The following is a 23,066-nucleotide window of genomic DNA, read 5'->3' on the forward strand; positions in this document are numbered from 1 at the left end:
ATATTCTAAATTAACTAATTAATTAAAATTTTCTAAAAAAAAAAAAAGAAAATATATTATTTGCACTAAAATGGGCAGAAGCACCCTGAAATAAGATCCTCTCCAATGGAAAAAAAAATACCCAAACAGTATTTATTTTCTGGACTGAGTGACAGTTTCTAGGCCTATCATCAAAGTCAGGAAAATGATATATATACACAAGGATATTTATACTCTCACTGTAGAAAAAGAACATTGGGGTGAATGCTATCAGCTAGGTAATAACTGAATAGATTAATTTATATTAATGTAATTTGTTGTAAGAGAATGACAGATTTAAAGACATTTGTGAGGGTTAGTATAAACAGATGCAGAGTGAAGGGAGTCACTAGGAGAATAATTTTCACAATGATTACCAAATGAAAAGGAAAACAATTTTGAAAGACTTCAAAATGGAATTATGTAATAACCAATTATTACTTCAGAAAAGTAATGATGAAGTTTCTTGAGAGAAAAGTAACAGACTAGAGGTACAAAATGAGATATACATTTTGATATATAATATGTAAACTTGTTTTGTTTGAAGCTATCGATTGTAATGGTTGAAGGAATTGTTGGGATTGAAGAAGTACAGGGGATAAGGAAGGTTTTGTAGCAAGGAATGGAGGAGTTGAAGGGATAGAGGGAATATGGATGCTGGTGAGGTAAAAGGAGAGCTATACCCCCTGCTGAGAGGCTATCTTTGAAAAATGGGGTTCCTGTGAAATGGGCCAACTATGTTAGCCTGAGGGGATGTCTTCTCTATTGATTGATGTTGAAGAGCAGGTAAGCATGGACTCTCCTGAGGGACATGCTTCCCCCAGACCAAGGTCACCGAGCAGGGGTCCAATGAGGACCATTTATGGTTGAATGGTTTTCCTTAGGTTCAGCTCCTTCTATGTCCCCCTGAAATGATAGTACTCCTCTTATCTGCCTGCAGCTTATTTAACTCAGGATGAATTTAATAACAAGTTTGGATAGGGAAGATATCAGGGAAGAGAGAATCAAAACTTTTCTAGATTGGGTTTGAGTCTCCCTCAGCCTTTGAGCTGAGACCAGGCCTCGCAGGCTGGTGGAGGAATTCTTTTATTCCTGTCTATGCTAATCTATGCTAGTTTTCTTAAGTTCAAATTCTTTAGCAGTAGACAGCAAGAGGAAGATAAGGTTCTGACCTTCAGAGCTGATTGGGCCTGTCTCTTCAGGCTGATGCCCCTAAAGATTGGCCTTACAGTTCAAATTAATCCCCTTAAATCCTTTTGTTTGATGACATGATCACAGGAATCCAGGTAGAGCACACAGTTGGGAAAATCCAGGAATAGAGGTATTTCTATCCAGATTCAGGGAGAGAGCACTCCTTCCAGTCTGAGGGCCAGGAAAGAGAGAGCCCTATGAGAGCCACTGTCACTCTCCAAGTTTGTCCTCCCCCCACCAACTGTCATTGCTGTCCATCAACTCCACTATAACGTTCCAATTGCTGTTTGCTCCAACTCAGTGGCAGAAAATCCAGAGCTTGATTCAGTTTTCCTTTCCACAAGATTTTTAAGCAAGCTTTATTATAAAATTTTAGGGTAAAGGGAGTTTGAGGGTAATGATTAAGATATTAAAAAGAGGGGAAGAGGATCAATGGTAAACAACCTATGCATTTAAAACACAAAGAAGAGAGCAGAAGGAAGTTTAGAAGGGGATACAGACATGCAAGATAAGGATTTCTTTTTTCATTTTACTATATTAAATGTATATTCTTCATACTTGATATGGTCCAAAAAAACATAACACTGGAAAATAGAGGTATTGAGTTGTTAATATGATAACAAAGTGATAACTTGGGAAATCTTCTTTTTTTTTTAATATATTTTATTTGATCATTTCCAAGCATTATTCGTTAAAGACATAGATCATTTTCTTTTCCTCCCCCCCACCCCCCATAGCCGACGCGTAAGTCCACTGGGCATTAGATGTTTTCTTGATTTGAACCCATTGCTTTGTTGATAGTATTTGCATTAGAGTGTTCATTTAAAGTCTATCCTCTGTCATGTCCCCTCAACCTCTGTATTCAGGCAGTTGCTTTTTCTCGGTGTTTCCACTCCCATAGTTTATCCTTTGCTTATGAATGGTGTTTTTTTTCTCCTGGATCCTTGAAAGTTGTTCAGGGACATTACACCGCCACTAATGGAGAAGTCCATTACGTTCGATGATACCACAGTGTATTAGTCTCTGTGTACAATGTTCTCCTGGTTCTGCTCCTCTCGCTCTGCATCACTTCCTGGAGGTCGTTCCAGTCTCCATGGAACTTCTCCACTTTATTATTCCTTTGAGCACAATAGTATTCCATCACCAACATATACCACAGTTTGTTCAGCCATTCCCCAATTGATGGGCATCCCCTCGTTTTCCAGTTTTGGGCCACCACAAAGAGCGCAGCTATGAATATTTTTGTACAAGACTTTGTGTCCATTATCTCTTTGGGGTACAGACCCAGCAGTGCTATGGCTGGGTCATAGGGTAGATATTCTTTTAGCACCCTTTGGGCATAGTTCCAAATTGCCCTCCAGAATGGCTGGATCAGTTCACAACTCCACCAGCAATGAATTAATGTCCCTACTTTGCCACATCCCCTCCAGCATTCATTACTTTCCTTTGCTGTTATGTTAGCCAATCTGCTAGGTGTGAGGTGATACCTCAGAGTTGTTTTGATTTGCATCTCTCTGATTATAAGAGATGTAGAACACTTCTTCATGTGCTTGTTAATAGTTTTGATTTCTTTATCTGAGAACTGCCTATCCATTTCCCTTGCCCATTTATCAATTGGAGAATGGCTTGATTTTTTGTACAATTGATTTAGCTCATTATAAATATGAGTAATTAAACCCTTGTCAGAGGTTTCTATGAAGATTTTTTCCCAATTTGTTGTTTCCCTTCTGATTTTAGTTATATTGGTTTTGTTTGTACAAAAGCTTTTTAGTTTGATGTAGTCAAAATTATTTATTTTACATTTTGTGATTCTTTCTATATCTTGCTTGGTTTTAAAGCCTTTCCCCTCCCAAAGGTCTGACATGTATACTATTCTGTGTTTACCCAATTTACTTATGGTTTCCTTCTTTATGTTTAAGTCACTCACCCATTTTGAATTTATCTTGGTGTAGGGTGTGAGGTGTTGATCTATTCCTAGTCTCTCCCACACTGTCTTCCAATTTTCCCAGCAGTTTTTATCGAATAGTGGATTTTTGTCCCAAAAGCTGGGATCTTTGGGTTTATCGTATACTGTCTTGCTGAGGTCGTTTTCCCCCAGTCTATTCCACTGATCTTCCTTTCTGTTTCTTAGCCAGTACCAAATTGTTTTGATGACTGCTGCTTTGTAATATAGTTTGAGGTCTGGGACTGCAAGGCCCCCATCATATGTGTTTTTTTTCATTATTTCCCTGGATATCCTTGATCTTTTGTTCTTCCAAATGAACTTTGTTATGGTTTTTTCTAAATCAGTGAAGAAGTATTTTGGTAGTTCAATGGGTATGGCACTAAATAGATAAATAAGTTTGGGTAGGATGGTCATTTTTATTATATTGGCTCGTCCTATCCATGAGCAGTTAATGTTTTTCCAATTGTTCAAGTCTAGTTTTAGTTGTGTGGCGAGTGTTTTGTAGTTGTGTTCATATAGTTCCTGTGTTTGTCTTGGGAGATAGATTCCTAGGTATTTTATTTTGTCTAAGGTGATTTTGAATGGGATTTCTCTTTCTAGTTCTTGCTGCTGAGCTGTGTTGGAGATATATAGAAAAGCTGATGATTTATGTGGGTTTATTTTGTATCCTGCAACTTTGCTAAAGTTGTTGATTATTTCAATTAGCTTTTTGGTTGAATCTCTAGGATTCTTTAAGTAGACCATCATGTCATCCGCAAAGAGTGATAACTTGGTCTCCTCCTTGCCTATTCTGATGCCTTCAATTTCTTTATCTTCTCTAATTGCTACTGCTAGTGTTTCTAGTACAATGTCAAATAGTAGAGGTGATAATGGGCATCCTTGTTTCACTCCTGATCTTATTGGGAATGCATCTAGTTTATCCCCATTGCAGATGATATTAGCTGTTGGTTTTAGATATATACTGTTTATTATTTTTAGGAATGACCCTTCTATTCCTATGCTTTCTAGTGTTTTTAATAGGAATGGGTGTTGTATTTTATCAAAGGCTTTTTCTGCATCTATTGAGATAATCATGTGGTTCTTGCTAGTTTGCTTGTTGATGTGGTCAATTATGTGGATGGTTTTCCTAATGTTGAACCAGCCCTGCATCCCTGGTATGAATCCTACTTGATCATGGTGAATGATCCTTCTGATCACTTGCTGGAGTCTTTTTGCTAGTATCCTATTTAAAATTTTTGCATCTATATTCATTAGGGAGATTGGTCTATAGTTTTCTTTCTCTGTTTTTGACCTGCCTGGTTTTGGAATCAGTACCATGTTTGTGTCGTAAAAGGAGTTTGGTAGAACTCCCTCTTTGCTTATTATGTCAAATAGTTTGTATAGTATTGGGGTTAACTGTTCTCTGAATGTTTGATAGAATTCACAGGTGAATCCATCAGGCCCTGGGGATTTTTTCTTAGGAAGTTCTTTGATGGCTTGATGGATTTCAATTTCTGATATGGGATTATTTAAGAATTCTATTTCCTCTTCTGTTAGTCTAGGCAGTTTGTATTTTTGTATATATTCATCCATTTCTCCTAAATTGGTGTATTTATTGCCATATAATTGGGCAAAGTAATTTCTAATGATTGCCTTAATTTCCTCCTCATTGGAGGTGCTGTCCCCCTTTTCATCTTTAATGCTGTGAATTTGCTTTTCTTCCTTCCTTTTTTTAATTAGATTGACCAGTACTTTGTCTATTTTGTTTGTTTTTTCAAAGTACCAGCTTCTTGTCTTATTTATTAAATCAATAGTTCTATCACTTTCGATTTTATTAATTTCTCCCTTAATTTTTAGGATTTCTAATTTGGTTTTCTGCTGGGGGTTTTTAATTTGATCGCTTTCGAGTTTTTTCAATTGCATTTCCAATTGATTGATCTCTGCTCTCCCTTGTTTGTTAATATGAGCTTTCAGGGATATGAATTTGCCTCTGATTACCGCTTTGGCTGCATCCCAAAAGGTTTGAAAGGATGTTTCGCCATTGTCATTTTCCTTGATGAAATTATTAATTGTTTCTATGATTTCTTCCTTAGCTAAACGGTTTTGGAGTATCATATTGTTTAATTTCCAATTGGTTTTAGATTTGGTTTTCCATGTACCATTACTAATCATTATTTTTATTGCCTTGTGATCTGAGAAGGCTGCATTCATTATTTCTGCTTTTTTGCATTTGTGTGCTATGTTTCTGTGACCTAATGTATGGTCAATTTTTGTGAATGTGCCATGTGGTGCTGAGAAGAAGGTGTATTCCTTTTTATCCCTATTTATTTTTCTCCATATGTCTATTAATTCTAATTTTTCTAAGATTTCATTCACTTCTTTTACCTCTTTCTTATTTATTTTTTGATTTGATTTATCTAAATTTGATAATGGTTGGTTTAAGTCTCCCACTAGTATGGTTTTATTGTCTATTTCTTCCTTCAATTCTCCTAGTTTCTCCATTAGAAATTTGGGTGCTATATTATTTGGTGCATACATGTTGATTAATGATATTTCCTCATTGTCTAGAGTCCCTTTTAACAAAATATAATTACCTTCCCTATCCCTTTTGATCAGGTCTATTTTTGCATTGGCTTTATCAGATATCATGATTACCACTCCTGCCTTCTTTCTATCAGTTGAGGCCCAGAAGGTCTTACTCCATCCTTTAATTCTGACCTTGTGGGTGTCAACCCGCCTCATGTGTGTTTCTTGAAGACAACATATGGTAGGGTTTTGGATTCTAATCCATTCTGCTATTCGTCTACGTTTTATGGGTGAGTTCATCCCATTCACGTTCAAAGTTATGATTGTCATTTGTGCACTCCCTGGCATTTTGATTGCCTTCCCTAATTCTAACCTTTTCTTCTTCGGCTCTACCTTTTAGTCCAGTGATTTACTTTGAATCAGTCCCCCTTGTCCCCTCCCTTGATGTTTCCCTTTTTAGTCCCTCCCTTTTTGTTCCCTCCCCCTCCCCCCTCTCTTTCCCTCCCTTTTTGTTCTCCCTCTCCCCCTCCCCCCCTTGGTTTTCCCTTCTCCTTACCCTTGTTGGGTAAGATAGAATTCAAGATCCCAATGGATCTGGATGTTTTTCCCTCTCAGAGTTGATTTCCCTGAGATTGAGGTTTAAGTAACCCCCCCCCCCCTCTTCCTCTCCTTCTTATAGGAGTTTTCTTCCCCTCCCATTCCCCTGTGAATCTTTGTGTGAGAACCATTATTCTATTTGGTCTTTCTTTACCCCCTATTTATACATTACATTTTCCCCACATATAAGCATACATAGGTTGATATAAATGTAGTCCTTATAGAAGAGAGTTTGAGTAAAAGAAGATAACATTTTTCCCCTTTCCTTAATATTTACCTTTTCAGGTATTCCTTGCTCTTTGATTTTCGGTATCAAACTTTCCACAGAGCTCTGGTCTTTTCTTTGCAAAAAGTTGGAAGTCTTCTATTTTGTTGAATGCCCATACTTTCCCTTGGAAGTATATAGTCAGTTTTGCTGGGTTGCTGATTCTTGGTTGGAGACCCAGCTCTCTTGCCTTTCTGAAGATCATGTTCCATGCCTTACGATCATTCAGCGTAGAACTTGCAAGGTCTTGTGTGACCCTGATTGGCATTCCTTTATATCTAAATTGTCTTTTTCTGGCTTCCTGTAGGATTTTTTCTTTTGTTTGATAGCTTTGGAATTTGGCAATTACATTCCTGGGAGTTGTCTTTTAGGGGTTTAGTGTAGAAGGTGTTCTGTGAGCTCTGTCAGTGGATGTATTGCCCCCTTGTTCTAGAATCTCTGGGCAATTTTCTTTGATTATATCTTGTATCACCATGTCCAGTTTGGTGTTTATTTCTGGCTTTTCTGGGAGTCCAATTATTCTTAAATTTTCTCTTCTCCCCCTGTTTTCCAGATCTATCACCTTGTCGGTGAGATATTTTATGTTCTCTTCTAATTTCTTGGTGTTTTGGCTTTGCTTTATTAGTTCTTGCTTTAAAGCCTGGTTTTCTTTTACAGTTTGGTCAAACTGGTTTTGTAGATGCGTGAATTTCTTTTGCATCATTTCCCACTTTTCCTCCCAGAGGGCTTCCATCTTTTTGGTCCTTTCTGATTCAAATTCTTCATGGGTTTGTGGAGAGTTTCTATTTTCTTTGGAAGATTTTGGAGAATTTTCTTGTATATCTTCTTCTATCTGCTCTGTATTTTGTATTTTGGCTCCATAGAATGTGTCCAGAGTCGCCCCTTTCTTCTTATTTTTCTTGGTATTTTGGGGCTTCTGTGCTTCTGTGGAGTTTGTCATCTCTGAACGTGGAGGATTGGCTTTTCTTGTCTTTGTCTGGTGATCAGAGGCTTTAGTCCTGGGCAGATGTTGGTTCTATGAGCGTTCCCTGGGTTAAACTGAATATGCCTCACTGGAACTGGAATGGAAGGGTCGGACCACGAGGCCACACTCTCCCCCTGGCTCGATTTCCGGAAGTTGCCTTCAGAATCCCTGGCCGTGAGGCTGTTTCGTAGGCCTGCGGGGGGGATGGGCTGCCGCTTCCCCAAGCTCCAAGAGCACAGACTTTCACTGAGACTTGGATAGCAGGATCCAGCCCGTGAGGCTGTCTTGCCCGCCCTGAGGGTTGCTGTTGTTTTGACCAGCTCTCTGCAGCGGAGGCCTCAGGCAGTAACTTTCACCCGGACCGACCAGCTCTTTGCAGCGGAGGCCCCAGGCAGTAACTTTCTCCCGGACTGGGACTTGGGTAGAAGACCCTGAGGGTTGTTGTTCCTCAGACCCTGCTCTCTGAGCCCGGCGCGGCTGCCGCTTCCGGGAGCCTTGGACTCTGCGCTCCTACCCCTGAGGTCCGAGGGATCTCGGGTTCTGGCTTTTAAGGGGAGCCGTACCTTTTGAACCGGGTCCAGGTCCAGGAGGAGGGTTCCCAGGGTCTGTGCTGTTGATCGTTTTGAATTTCGGCGCCTTAGGAGCTTCTAGTTTGAGATCGGTCAGGAAGGGTTTTCCGGAGATCTGAACTTCAGCTTTCTCTAAGCCGCCATCTTAACCGGAAGTCGGGAAATCTTCTTGTGAGGAATGAACACCATTCTTTATTGGAAATAAAGGAAACCTGGCCATTGGAAGAACACACACTCACACACACACACACACACACACACACACACACACACACACTCACACAGTCAATTATCTGAGGGGAGCTCTCTAGGCAGTCCAAGCTGGGAGTGATAAGAGAAATTCAGCCCCTAACAGGGAATTCAGGGGGGAAAACATGATTTATCTTTCCTCCAGCATCCATTGACTTTGTCACTTTGAATCAGAGGAATTTGACTAAGTGGATGATAATGCATTAAACAGCAAGCAGATGCACAATCCCTAAATACATGGATTTAGAGAACCAGTGACTCAAAGGGGGAAGTAACTTTCAAAAATAGAGTCTATAGCAGTTAAGAAGGGATTTAGCTGTAGGCTCAAAAGAGAGCTTGCCTTGCCAATTGAGAAACTAGCTGTGGAAGTGAGCAGTCCTTGGGAGTGCTGATGAGTAATCAATCTACCAAGCAGAAAAACTGTGCCCAGGATGGAGTTTCAAATCACTCCACTAGAAGAAACAGGATTTCCAGATTTTGAAGTACTGAAATACTGAGTAGTTCTGTCCATATGTGTTTCCTAAATGGATGCCTTGGTAGTTAGGTGGATCAATCAGTGAATTGAGAGCCAGGCAATAACTCTGCTACTTAGCCTTTACTGCTCTTCTACCTTGGAACCAATACATGGTATTGATTCTAAAAGGGAAGGTACAGGTTTAAAAAACTTCTTTAAAAAGTAAATGTCTCACCTATACTCTAAATTTGTGTATAATCTTCCTTTGAATGCTTTTTTGTTCTATCTATCTATCTATCTATCTATCTATCTATCTATCTATCTATCTATCTATCTATCTATGTATCTGTCTATTTATCTATTATCTATCCTATCTATATTATCTTGTGTATGGGTATGATACAGAACAAATGATTAACATGTGTCCGAAAGGAGTTATTCCTTTCTAGGGACTACAGTTAATTAATTAATTTATTTTAAATTTATTTAATTTGTCAATTTAGAACATTTCCCTCTTGGTTACAAGAATCATATTCTTTCCCTCCCTAAACCCCTATGATTACTATAGCTGATGCATAATTTCACTGGGTTTTACATGTGTCCTTGATCAAAACATATTTCCGTGTTGTTGATATTTTCAGTAGGATGATCAATTAGAGTCTACATCCCCAATCATATGCCCATTGACCCAAGAAATTAAACAGTTGATTTTCTTCTGTGTTTCTACTACCCACAGTTTTACTCTGAATGTGGATTGTGTTCTTTCTTGTAAATTCTTCTGAGTTGTGTTGAATCACTGCATTGCCACTAATGGAGAAGTCCATAAATTTGATTGTACCACAGTGTATCAGTCTCTGTATATAATGTCCTCCTGGTTCTGCTCGTCTCTCTGCATCAATTCCTGGAGGTCATTCAAGTTCACATGGAATTCCTCCAATTCATTATTCCTTTGAGCACAACAGTATTCCATCACCAACATATACCACAATTTGTTCAGCCATTCCCCAATTGAAGAACATTTGTTCATTTTCCATTTTTTTTTTTGCCACCACAAAGAGCGCAGCTTGAATATTCTTGTCCAAGTCTTTTTCCTTATTATCTCTTTGGGGTACAAATCCAGCAGTGCTATGGCTGGATCAAAAGACAGACACTCTTTTAGCTCCCTATGGGCATAGTTCCAAATTGCCCTCCAGAATGGTTAAATCAATTCACAATTCCACCAGCAATCCATTAATGTTCCAACTTTGCCACATCCCCTCCAGCATTCTTTACTTTCTATACCTGTCATGTTAGCCAATCTGTTGGTGTGAGGTGATTCCTCAGAGTTGTTTTGATTTGCATGTCTCTGATTATAAGAGATTTAGAGCACTTTTTCATGTGCTTATTAATAGTTTTGATTTCTTTAACTGAAAATTGCCTATTCATGTCCCTTGCCCATTTATTAATTGGAGAATGGCTTGATTTTTTGTACAATTGATTTAGTTCATTGTAAATTTCAGTAATAATACCTCTGGCAGAGGTTTTTGTTATGAAGATTGTTTCCCAATTTGTTGCTTCCCTTCTAATTTTGGTTGCATTGGTTTTGTTTGTACAAAAGTTTTTTTAATTTGATGTAATCAAAATTATTGATTTTACATTTTGTGATTTTTTTTCTAGCTCTTGATTGTTTTAAAGTCTTTCCTTTCCCAAAGATGTGACAAGTATACTATTCTGTGTTCACCTACATTTTTATAGTTTCCTTCTTTATATTCAAGTCATCCACCCATTCTGAGTTATATTGGTGTAGGATGTGAGATGTTGATCCAAATCTATTCTCCCCCATACTGTCTTCCAATTTTACCAGCAGTTTTTATCGAAAAGTGGGTTTTGGTCCCCAAAACTGGGATCTTTGGGTTTATCATAGACTGTCCTGCTGAAATCATTTACCCCAAGTCTATTCCATAGATCCTCCTTTCTGTCTCTTAGCCAGAACCAAAATGTTTTGATAACCCCTGCTTTATAGTATAGTTTGAGATCTGGCACTGCAAGTCCTCTTTCCTTTGCATTTTTTTTTCATGATTTCCCTGGATATCCTTGATCTTTTGTTCTTCCAAATGAATTTTTGTTATGGTCTTTTCTAATTCCATAAAGAAGTTTTTTTGGTAGTTTAATGACTCTGACACTAAATAAGTAAATTAATTTGGGTAGGATTGGTATTTTTATTATATTAGTTCATCCCACCCATGAACAATCAATGTTTTTCCAATTGTTTAGATCTAGTTTTAATTGTGTGGAAAGTGTTTTGTAGTTGTGTTCACATAGTTCCTGTGTTTGTCTCAGCAGATAGATTCCTAAGTACTTTATGTTGTCTAGGGTGATTTTAAATGGAATTTCTCTTTCTAATTCTTGCTGCTAACATGGATTGGAGATATATGGAAATGCTGATGACTTATGTGGGTTTATTTTGTATCCTGCAACTTTGCTAAAGTTGTTGATTATTTCAACTAGCTTTTTGGTTGATTTTCTAGGATTCCTTAAGATATTTCCATAAGATGTGTCCATAAGATATAAATCATATCATCTGCAAAGAGTGATAGCTTGGCCCCTCATTGCCACTTTTAATACCTTAAATTTCTTTTCCTTCTCTAATTACTACTGCTAGTGTTTCTAGTACAATGTTAAATAATAGGGGTGGAAATGGGCATCCTTGTTTCACTCCTGATCTTGTTGTGAAGGCTTCTGGTTTGTCCCCATTGCAGATGATGTTTGCTGATGGTTTCAAATATATACTGATTATTATTTTTAGGGTGTATTATAATAGGCTTATATTTAGGGGTGTACAGGGTGTTCAGGGAGGGGTAGTATCTCTGGTATGGAGGGCTTGTCATGCCCTTCTAGGGCAGCTCTCCAGCCTCTGTCCTTTGACCCCCACCTGACACTCAGCTCTCACTTGTGGTTCCTAGTAGCTGCTAGCATGCGGCAGTGGCCATACCCCGGGCAAAGGCTTCGACAGGCCGGCTAAACCTTGTGAGGGTAGCCATTGGGTCGTAGACCCCTGGTGAACCAGGGCCTTGCTCACCCAGCATGTGAAGACTGTTTCGGCTGTAGTATTATGTCCAGGCTTTTTCTTTTGTCATGGTCTTCTGGTGGACCCATGATTCTTAAATTGTCTCTTCTCAATGACTTTCTAAATCATCTGTTTTGTGAATGAGATGCTTCGTGTTTTCCTCAATTTTTTCATTCTTTTGGTTTTGTTTTATTGTGTCCTGCTGCCTTGTGAGGTCATTTAATTTCAGTTGTTGTATTCTGGTTCTTACAGACTGGATTTCATCTCTCGCTTTTTGGTCATCCTTTTTCTTCTGGTCTGATTTTCTTTGAAGATTATCTTTCATCCTCTTTACCTTGCCTTTCATCTCCTTTGTCTCATCTTTCATCTTCTTTGCCTCATCTTTCGTCTCCTGTGCCTCATTTTCAAGCTGGTTGATTTTTCTTTCAAGACACTATTTTCTCATTTTACTTCAAGTGCCTCTGTTTCCAGCTGACTTGTCTTAATTTTTACGTTATTTTCCCAGTTGTCTTCAGCCTCTCTTAATTGTGTTTTGAGTTCTTCCAGAGCCTGTATCCAATTTGCTGGGATTTGATTTATTGTTGTAAAAATGGACTTGAATCCTGGACTTCAATCCCCAGAAGTCCTTGGTCCACTTCCCCAGAATGCTTTGTAATATCACTGAACTCTTACCTGGGCCGAGATTGAGAAGGGGTATTTAACCTTATTGGAAAGGCTTTTGCGGGCTTTCCTGTTTCTGCTTGCAAGCAGATGTGGCTCTTTTCATAATGTAGGTGAAGTTGTCTAGGCCCCTGGGCCTAGACACGTGCTTTCTTATCCTGTATTTTCTTCAATCCTTAATCATCAATAAACCTCTAAAAATATAATACTCCTTGCAGAAAGAAACTAATTTCTACCTGCCTCAATCTCCCCAAAATTTTAATCTTTACAGTTGGCGACCACGAAGGGACAAAAGACTCTCAATTTTTTTTTTAAAGAAGGATAGCCTAGATAGTGATTTCTAAGCCATGTTTCTCCAAGCCTTTTTAGCCTTTTGACTCATCTGACCACTCCGGCTCCTGGCCCTGCTTTCATGCGTTCCTGCCTGCAGCACCCGCTCCAGACCTGTTGTGTTTGCCACCCACCTGGCCCCTGGCTGCTAAGTTCTGCCTGACTGTTTCTCCTGATGCTGCTCCTGACCTTTCTCTCACTCACTCAGTCCCTGCTTAACCCAGATCTCGACCACCTGGTGACCTGCCTGCCCAACAAACTCTAGCCTTGGAGCAGATTTGCTCACCACTCTACCAGCTGGTAACAAAAGGGGGTATTGCCACATGGGTGGAGGGGAGAGACAAGAGGGAAAGAAGAAAGGTTTTTCCAAGCAGAAACTTAAAAGCAATGGCTATTTTATAAGGATATCTTTTAATTGCATTGATCCTTTTATTGACTTCACCTGCTTTCCTTTTAGCTAACTTTGGGGAGCTAGCTGGGTGTCTCAATGGACTGAGAGCCAGGCCCAGAGATGGGAGGCCTCTGGTTAAAGTCTAGCCTGACACTTCATGGCAGTGTGGCCCTGAGCAGATCTCTTAACCCCCATTGCCTAGCCCTTACCACTCTGCCTTCCGACAATAGACATTTAAATGGATAATTAATAATTAAAAAAAAAAACACCCAAGGAACTTCAAAGAGACTAGAGGTTATGATTTTTAAGGCATTTCAGACTCCAATGTTTATTTAAAAATCTGTATTTCTATTGCATTTTCCTGATTATTTTGTTTAAGTTATAACTTTGTGATTTTAAGTTCATATATTATTGGATTTAATATTATTCTGTTATACTGTTCATTTAATGTACTGAGTTTTAAAATTCTGTTGCTTTTCCCCTATAACTACAGTGAAAAAAGATCATTGTAATTAAGCCCATATATGAAAAAACAGCCTTTCTATTTTTGCCTTTGTAAATTGCCACATAGAGGATAGATGGACGTCATCAGAACTGGATACAATTGCTATAACAATCTTTGGAAAATTTAATGTGCTAAATATCTCAACTGATTTTAAGGGGTTTTTAAATATGATTTTTGGATTTTTAAAACAATCTCTGGTTATTTTTGCCTGCCCCTAACACGAGGTGTAAGGCCAATTCTAGCTGAAATGAAATACATTTTATAACCCCCAACCTTCCCACATTTCTAAATATGTGAATGGAAGTTGGGGCAGTTAATCTCAGGGCATTTGTACCCCTAAAAAGCCTCCAAAAAGGAGCACCTCTCATTTATACTCTTCAGCTCACTACTTGCACCAGAATGATATTTCTTGATTATGCTCTTAACCCAAGATGAGTTTTATTTTGTTTAAAAAATATTCTTATTACCAAGGTTGAAAGAATTGCTATGATTGTAAAAACTTGTGACAAATATCCATCAATTCATAGGTTTTAAAAATGTCATACAGCAACTTATGTAAAATATGACAGAGTGTTTGTTTGCTATTGTAATTAATTGGGCTATTGAGAATTTGGGGGATTTTGATATCTACATATTTGTACTACTATTCTTTAAAAATGAAAAAAATGTTACCTTGCTCAATTCATTTGCCTTATACTCACAGTGGAGAATGACCAGATATGAAGAGGAAATGGATCTCATTTTTGGAGAGAAAGCCTTGTATTCTATATTTCCTTAGCTGACACCGTTTGTCAATGATTATAAGCTACTTTTTTATTTTTAAAACTCTTTTATTATATTTTTCTTGCATGTGCAATATACTTTTTCAGTTTTTTATTATTTTTCTCTCCTTTTTATATTTGAAGCACATGTCACCAGCATTATGATTTTCTTTAATCTTTTGACTTTTCAGTACTATAAGTTTAAGATACATTTGCTAATGCATGCCCAAAAAGCTAGAGACTATAAAATTGATGCCACTAATTGTTTAAAATAAATTATGGGACTTTGCTTAATGATTCTGTCCAATTCCAGGACAAGATATACACAAAAGAGCCATTGCACAGTGCCAAAGAAGCACAAAGCTAACTGCATAGTGCCAATCGAGCACAAGGTCAAAGAGACCAACCAATCCTGGTGAGATTGATGTAACTTTGAGCCTAGACAAAGAGGACTTGAGCATGTTTGGGGTTCGAGGTTGCAGCAGTTTAAAATGTGTTAAAGGCAGGTCTTCCTTGTTCCACATTCTACCAAGTATCTCAAACTTGTCTCCTACTTGGCTCCTATAATCTTGTCCCTTTTCTGTCTTTCATAGTGTGGTAACTTTCTGTAGTCCTGGCTACTGACTGGGTAAATGCATCATTGCTTCGATCATTTTGATTGGGCCCTGATTCAAGGACCTGCTATAGATTTATTTTTCTTTTTACTTAGAATTTTTATACATAAGACTTTGATAGTCTATATTTTCACCCAGTATTTTCTTTTCTTTTGGATTTTTCTGATGTCTTTTTAATTTCTCTTGCCAATTGATTCATATACCTCATACCTCAGCCATGCATCCCTAACTGTATTTTTCAATCACCCTCTTAACGGGGGAATGTAAAAAATATCATTATTTTAAATTGCAATTATGTTTAATTTAATTTAATTTAATTGCAATTTAAATTGCAATTAATTCCTTTTGAGAAGAATTTTTTTTAAACATTATTTTATTTGGTCATTTCCAAACATTATTCATTGGAAACAAAAATCATTTCCTTCCCCCCCCCCCCACTTCCCATAGCCAGCGCATGATTCCACTGGGTATCACATGTGTTCTTGACTCTAACCCATTTCCGTGTTGTTGGTATTTGCTCTAGAGTGTTCATTTAGAGTCTCTCCTCAGTCATATCCCCTCCACCCCTGTAGTCAAGCAGTTGCTTTTCTTCAGTGTTTTTACTCTCACATTTTATCCTCTGCTTGTGGATTTGAGAAGAATTTTAGGTAAAGAAAGATACTATCTCTCTGAATCCAGAAACTGAACTATTGGAGAAGACACCATGAATGAGCGTCCAGATCACAAGCTGCACAGAAAAGAACTTTGGGTGTAGTTGATTGAACATTTATTTGTATGCATACTTTCATGCCAGAAAGGGGACTGCCCCCTAACTGGCTTTTTGTCAATGCATCCAGCAGTTATTGGTTTTGTTCTTCTCATCCTCAAATTATTGTTATCTTTAAGTTGATTGTTTTCATGATCCTTTTTGGGGAAACCTTTCTCAATAAGAATCAAACTGGGAATGTAAAAATGGACTTGAACCCAGGACTTCAATCCCCAGAAGTCCTTGGTCCACTTTCCCAGAATGCTTTGTAATATCACTGAACTCTCACCTGGGCCGAGATCGATAAGGGGTGTTTAACCTGATTGGAAAGGCTTTTGTGGGCTTTCCTCTTTCCACTTGCAAGCAGATGCAACTCTTTTCATAATGTAGGTGAGGTTGTCTAGGCCCCTGGGTCTAGACACGTGCTTTCTTATCCTGTATTTTCTTTAATCCTTAATCCTCAAAAAACCTCTAAAAATATAATACTCCTTGCAGAGAGAAACTAATTTCTACCTGCCTCAGCTTCCTCAAAATTTTAATCTTTACATCATTTGCTGATCTCTCTCCCTCTGTTCCATTTGCTTAATATAAGCTGTCTATTGAAGTTTCTTTCTTCTTTTACTGTTGTTTGCTCATACCCACCCCTTCTTTACTCCCCATATTTGTCTGAGCTCTTGCTCCTCTCATTTTTTTGGTTTTGGGGGCTTCTGTCAGTCTCCCCTCTTGGAGCTTTAACAGAAAATCTCTCGGTGTAGTCTCTAGGGGAGGGTTGTTGTGGGTTTGAGCTTCCCTGTCCTCTGGAGGCTTTGGATTGGATTAAAGTCCAGCAGTCAATGTGGATGGGTGTGGAGCCTGGGCTTCCCTGAGTTCTGGAGACTTTTGATGGGATTAAGTTCAGCTTAGTTGGGCTGGGTGTGCTCTGAGTCCAAAACCTCCTGGAAGACTGGAGCAAATATGGAGGATCTCCTCAGCTCTGGCCAGGCTGCCAGGTCTATGCTCCCTCTCTAGCTCTTTCCCCTCCATCTGTTTTGGATGCTCTGAACTTGATACAGCCTTGGTCACAATGTACACCCTCTAGACCAGCACCTTTGCCCGCCCAGAAGTTCCCACTGCTGCTGGAGTCTTAGTGCTCTAGGTGGGAAGGGGGATGGGTCCTGGGACCTTCCTTCTACCTTACCCTTAACCCTGATTTTTCTTGGATTCTGGCTTTTCGGGGGGCGTACATCTTGAATTAAGTCCAGCAGGAGGGTTCCTTGGCTCTGTCTTGTTGTTAAGTTTGATTTTCAGTCCCCTATGAGCATTCAGTTTGTGATCGGAATGGAAGGGTATCCAGAGGTCAGAACTAATGCTTCTTCTAGGCCGCCATCTTGACTCCGCCTCCCTGTAAGAATGAATATTTTGATGCATGTGAGTGAAACTTTATGCACGATGTTTGTGCCATTTTCATGTGCACAAGTGGGATTTTATTTTTCATGTAATGAATGTAGGTAACTTTCTTAATGTGTGATAGTAAGGCGATTATTCTATTCCTATGAATTTGATTGTAGAGTTTAATGATATTTTAGTCTAGGCTTGAGATTGAAATTCGTATATAGGCTTAATAATTCTAAATATATATATATATATTTGAGTGGATTAAATATATTTGGGTGGATTATAAATCCACCCAAATAAATTCCCAGGTTCCGCAAGGAACCTCTTCTCCTGTGTTTCACAGGCTACACTAATCCTCCCTGATCTAACAAACCCAAATTTATACTATCTGTCTTGGACATTATTCTATTTTGGTTTCACTGCATCTGTTCAGTATCTCTATTTCTTCTGGTGCGATTTTGTTGGATTCATGGGCTCTATGTTTATTTATCAAGGGTTGGAGTGTCTGTGTTTGAATGGATTCTTGGGCTTCCATTAAGTTGTCTTTCAGGGTGTTATCATGGGCATAGTGATGTTTAACGTGAGATGCATGAAGCATCTTTTCCTACTACTTTGATCGATGTAGGAGTGGTGAGAGCTACACCATATAAACCAATCCATCTGGGCTCTGTGGGTTTGTCTTTGGCAAAAATTTTTACATATACTTTGTCCCCTGCTCTTATGTTATGTAATGAGAAATCTAGTGGGACCCTTTGCACTAGCAGTCCCAGCCTTCTCAGTTCTTCCAACCCATTTTGTATCTGTGTCAGATAGGTGTGTAACTGGCATTCCCCTCCCAGAATGGAAAGATAAAATGGTTTAGTGGTCATTCCTATCCATAGTAGCTGTCTATACAACATCTCATATGGGGAAATATGTAATGTTCCTCTGGGTTTCATCCTCAGATAGAACAGTGCAAGTGGAAGAACATGTAACATGCACACAGGGAAGTAAATAGAAGAATTTGAGGAGGGAAAATGCATAAATGACTAAGAGGATGAGGAAAGGCTTCATGGAACAAATGTCAACTAATCTGAGCTTTGAGAAAAGACAAGGAAGAATTGGAGGAGTCCATCACAATGCCTCAGTGACTTCACTGAGGCAGGAAATGGAATGTTTATCTTCAAGAGCTCAGTTTTCTTTGACTGAAAAGTACTGTTGATGCTGGGATATAATGTGATACCCAGATGGGATAGGTATATAGGACACACAGATTATTAAGGATTTTAGATGATAAAGTAAGGAATTTGTATTTTATCCTTGAGATGATAGGTGGCCAACAAAGGTTTTTGAATGAGAGAAAGTCTGAGTCAGTCCTGCCTTTTAGTGAAATTATTTTGGCACCTGCGCAAAAGATTGATTAGAAATGAGAATCCAAAGGCACAAAATCCTGATAAGATCCTGTGCTAAGTATATGAAAAAGGATGGTGTTCATATGAAGGGAAATAATAGGAGGGCAGTGAGAGATACTCTATAGATAGAAATAGAAAGACTTGGCAAGTTATTGTATATGAAAGGGGAAAGAGAAAGAGAAAGAAGAGTATAGGATGATTCTGAGGTTACAAATTTTGGCAACTAAGTATGGTGATATTCTCAACAAAAATGGGAATTTGGGAGGAGAATCTTATGAGAGATGTTCCATTTTAAACATTTTGATGGGCAACAATAGGATATTCACATAAAGATATCCATCAGGTTGTTGATTTTGTGGTACTGGAATGTAGATTTGACACATAAATAAATATACATATTAATAAGTGACACAGGGTGCCCACAACACCTCTCAAGTGCTCTGTGGGAGAAACAACAACCTCCTCTGCTTTAGCCTGCTACTGGATTGCTTCTTTGTCAAAGTTCTCTCATTGAATTCAAAGGCAGTTTAGTGGACATATTTTGGAATATTTTTAGATATTAGCAAATTATAAAAATCTCTAGTTTGTTTAGCCTCCATCTCAGAATAATAATAATTAATGAAATATCTTCTGCCATTGAGAGCTTTTCTCCACTTTCAAGCTCGTACAAATTCATTGTTAATGGCCCTGTGATGAATTAATACTAACAAATAAATTAGAAAATGTAAACAAACATTTAAACAAGATAAAGAAGACGGTGATGGAGCATATGGACAGAGTCATCTCTCTGAGAAATTAAGTTGTACAGAAACAAAAGCAAGTGAAATTGGAGAAATTGATTAAATTTATTATGGTCTCAACTCTAGTCTATTTCTCCGACACATGCCTGTTTTTTTCTTTTTTATCATTTTTTTGCATTTACAAATTAATCAACCTATGGGAGGGGATAAAATCTATTCTAAGGCAGGCTCAAGTTATGTTATCTAGTAATTCATATTCTAGAGTTTAAAAAGGCAATAAAGAACTCATAGATCATAAGATGCAATTAAAAATGACTTTACCAAAGGAAATTTGATTCAAAACCTACTTTAGTTCCTCTATTGGACAGTCCTAAGGTGTAAGTCCAAAGCCTCACTTTGGCTCAAGTTCCTGGCTCCCTAGTTTCCCCTCCAGGTTCTCTGGCTACAACATTTACCTTAGAATACTGTCTCAAAGGCTACTTCAGTTTAGATTCTGCCACCTAAACCTGATACCAAAAGGACAAAAGAAACACCAAAACACAACCCCTAGTCTGATCCTTCAGGTCTCAGGGTAAAAGGAGAAGGGTGAAGAAAAGGAAGGTAGCTCTTCCTCCCTTCTCCAATTCAGTTAGTAATACTTAAGCCATGGATAAACTTAGATTTTTGTCCTTTCTGAGAGCCTTGAAAAAGAATGTCCCAGTTTGGCAATTTTTAGAGATGCAGCTTGTTTTCACCACTTAGCCTAGAAAAAGAGATTATTCCTTCCCATGTAGTAGGGAAATTAATATTTTTTTTCTTTCATTGGAACTGAAAACTTTAAAAAATGTTAAAAAAAAGTATTTTTCATGTAATTGGGGAAAAATAAAATATTAAAAAAATAATTTCCCCCAGAGGCAGGATGCCTCCAAGTTAGATGATCTGAGATATTCCCAAGCCCCTGTTATATACTATATTATAGTTTTTTGAATATGTATAGGAAAGTACTGATGGACATTAGAGTGGTTCAGTGGTCAGGGTTTAGAATTAGGGAGACTCATCTTCATGAGTTCAAATCCTGTCTCAGATATTTTCTAGTTTTGTGACCCTAGACAAATCATTTAAACCTGTTTGCCTCAGTTTCCTCATCTGGCAAATGACCTGGAGAAGGAAATGGTAAACCACTCTAATGTCTTTGCCACAAAAACCCCAAATGGAGTCACAAAGAATTGGACACAACTGAAACAATCCAACAACAAAAAGAAAAGTAGTGAGTTCTCCATTACTAGAAGTGTTTAAGCAAGTTCTGATTGGCCAATTTTCAGTAATGTTGAAAAAAATCATGAAAAACAACTTCCTGCTTTGAGGTTTTGTGATCTGTCAGAGGCTCAGGGAGAGAAATATGTTTTACAAGTCAGGGCATCCACACTCTGATCTAAATTCAATAAACTTAATCAAGAAGGGTGGCCTTTTCAAATAATAATGATAGCTCATGCTCTATAATATTTTTGATAACTTTTGCTTTTGTGCGCCCTATTTTAGAATCGAGGGAGGTAGATGGATTAAGTATTTTTCTCATTTTCTACATTAGAAGTCATCAAATGACAACGCTAGGATCAAATGCAGCCAAGAATGGTTTCACATTTTAAAATTCAAGAAAACTTTATTTAACAATGTAAAAACAAAAACAAAAAAAAACAAAAAAAAACTTCTTCTCTCCAGACCCTACAAAAACAATTTTGGCTTGGGCTGCAGTCTAGCTGAAAAAAAAATTAAGATTCAATGAGATTAACTAGTTTACTAAAGATCATTCAGCTCATGAATTATGGACTCAGGACTTGAATCAAGGTCTTCTGACTCCTTAACACTATATTCCCCTTTGTTGAATTGAATTTACCTTACAGAGGAACACCAAAATACCTATAATCTAACACAGATAGGATTAGGTCTAGTGGTCTCCAGTGATGCTTCAATTCCAAAAAAGCTTCATTATCTCACATGGATCCAGTTTTTGGAGATACAGTGAAAAATTCATTCCTTAAGGAATGTTCACATCCAAGTATCTCACAAATAACTGTAACATAATTTAGAATATTATTAAATACACTGGAAAGTTCCATCAGGGTTGTTTGCCTGCCTCAACATAGCACATCAAACAATGGAATTCCAGTTTTTCTATCTTTTCTAGCTTGAGGAGGGTACATATCCCTCTTATCTATGAAAATCCTACCCTAGATACCTCACTGTCCCTATTAATGAGTAAGCCATATGGCCCAATATAATGATCTGGCCCCAGCTAAATTTTACATTCCATTCCTGTCATCTTCTAATCATTTGCTCTAGCACCATATATAACACCCTCTCTCTCCTGCCATTCCTGTACTTTTTAAAAATATATATATTTATTCTAGAACTGTAGTGATTTAATACCATCATTGCTTTTTGAAAGGATGAGAGTCAAGTATGAGTGAGGGTGCAGAGGGAAGGATGTTAGCAATTTGCTCACTGCAGGTAATCAAATTTCCTAGGATTCCATTTACCAACCCTCTGATATTCACATTCAGCCATTCCCTTCTCTCTGGCCATTATTTTACTCTCTGGCCGTCTTTTCTCCAATTTCCTAGCTGTCTAGGCCAGAAGCCATGGCCCTAACCCTGGGGTCATCTTGATGAGTTCCTCATGGAGTATATTATATCTAGACCACCAGCTTTCTTTTCACCTGCATGCATTCTCTTTGTAACCATCCTCACTCCCCTCATATATATTTTCTAGCTCATAACATCAATCAAATCAATTTGTCATAACTTTTGGAGATGTGAGTCCATTCACCATTCCTATAATTTTTCAAACCAAAAGACATTTATTTCCTTGTCCACTATATCAGGCACTTAAGTACTTAATAAATTCTTTTTTTCCATTCATTCATTCATTGTTGAGGCGAGGTCTTTCTTTTTAGTCAGTCTTTGCAATAGCTTCTCTCTTAGAAGCCCTGGGATAAAGATAAGCACTTTGGGAATGAAACTCTATACCAATATCTTCAGGAACTTACAACAACTTCCCATATACAATTGCGAGTTTAGTGGAAATCTGTTGTTTCAACAAGACTACCCTATTTCTCAATTTTATATGACTAACAGATGGATCCAAGAGACTTTGGAGTATGCTAATCAGTTTACCAAGAAAGATGATTGTCTGTAAGGCAGAGTATCTAATGGTACCTAACGATTCTGTAGTATAATAATTAAAATGGGTTTGACAAATATAATAGTTTGACAAAAATAATTATTTGACAAAAATAATAATTTTTAAAAGTGGTGGTCGCCATTTAAAATAATTAAATATTAAGTCATGAGACTGTTAGTAGCTTTAATACAGCAAAATAGTGATAGTAAAAAAAAGAGAAATGTAGGAAGGAGGTAGAAAATATTGCTTAGCTAAAAATACCCTAAGTCCGGGTTCAAGTACTTCCAGACCACAAATGTGAATCTGGATGGGAATCTCACCAGCCCATGAGAGTGTCTCCAGCTAGGCATTTCAACAACCAAAGACTGAGCCACAAAGGGCAGTCTCTCACTTGGCAAGAGTCTCACCCTCATAAGCCAAAACCTCAAAGAATCTCACCAGAGCTCATACCCATGAGGCAAAAGACCTTTGAACTCCTTGAGGCTGATCTTCACAAAAGAGAAGCTCCAGTTTATACACATATTTCTCCACCCATCAGCTCTGCTCCTCACATCTCAGGAATCAATCACAGTCTCCCAATTTGCCAAGCACTG

Source organism: Monodelphis domestica, chromosome 4 (genome assembly GCF_027887165.1).
Source record: "Monodelphis domestica isolate mMonDom1 chromosome 4, mMonDom1.pri, whole genome shotgun sequence".
In the NCBI taxonomy this organism is placed as follows: domain Eukaryota; kingdom Metazoa; phylum Chordata; class Mammalia; order Didelphimorphia; family Didelphidae; genus Monodelphis; species Monodelphis domestica.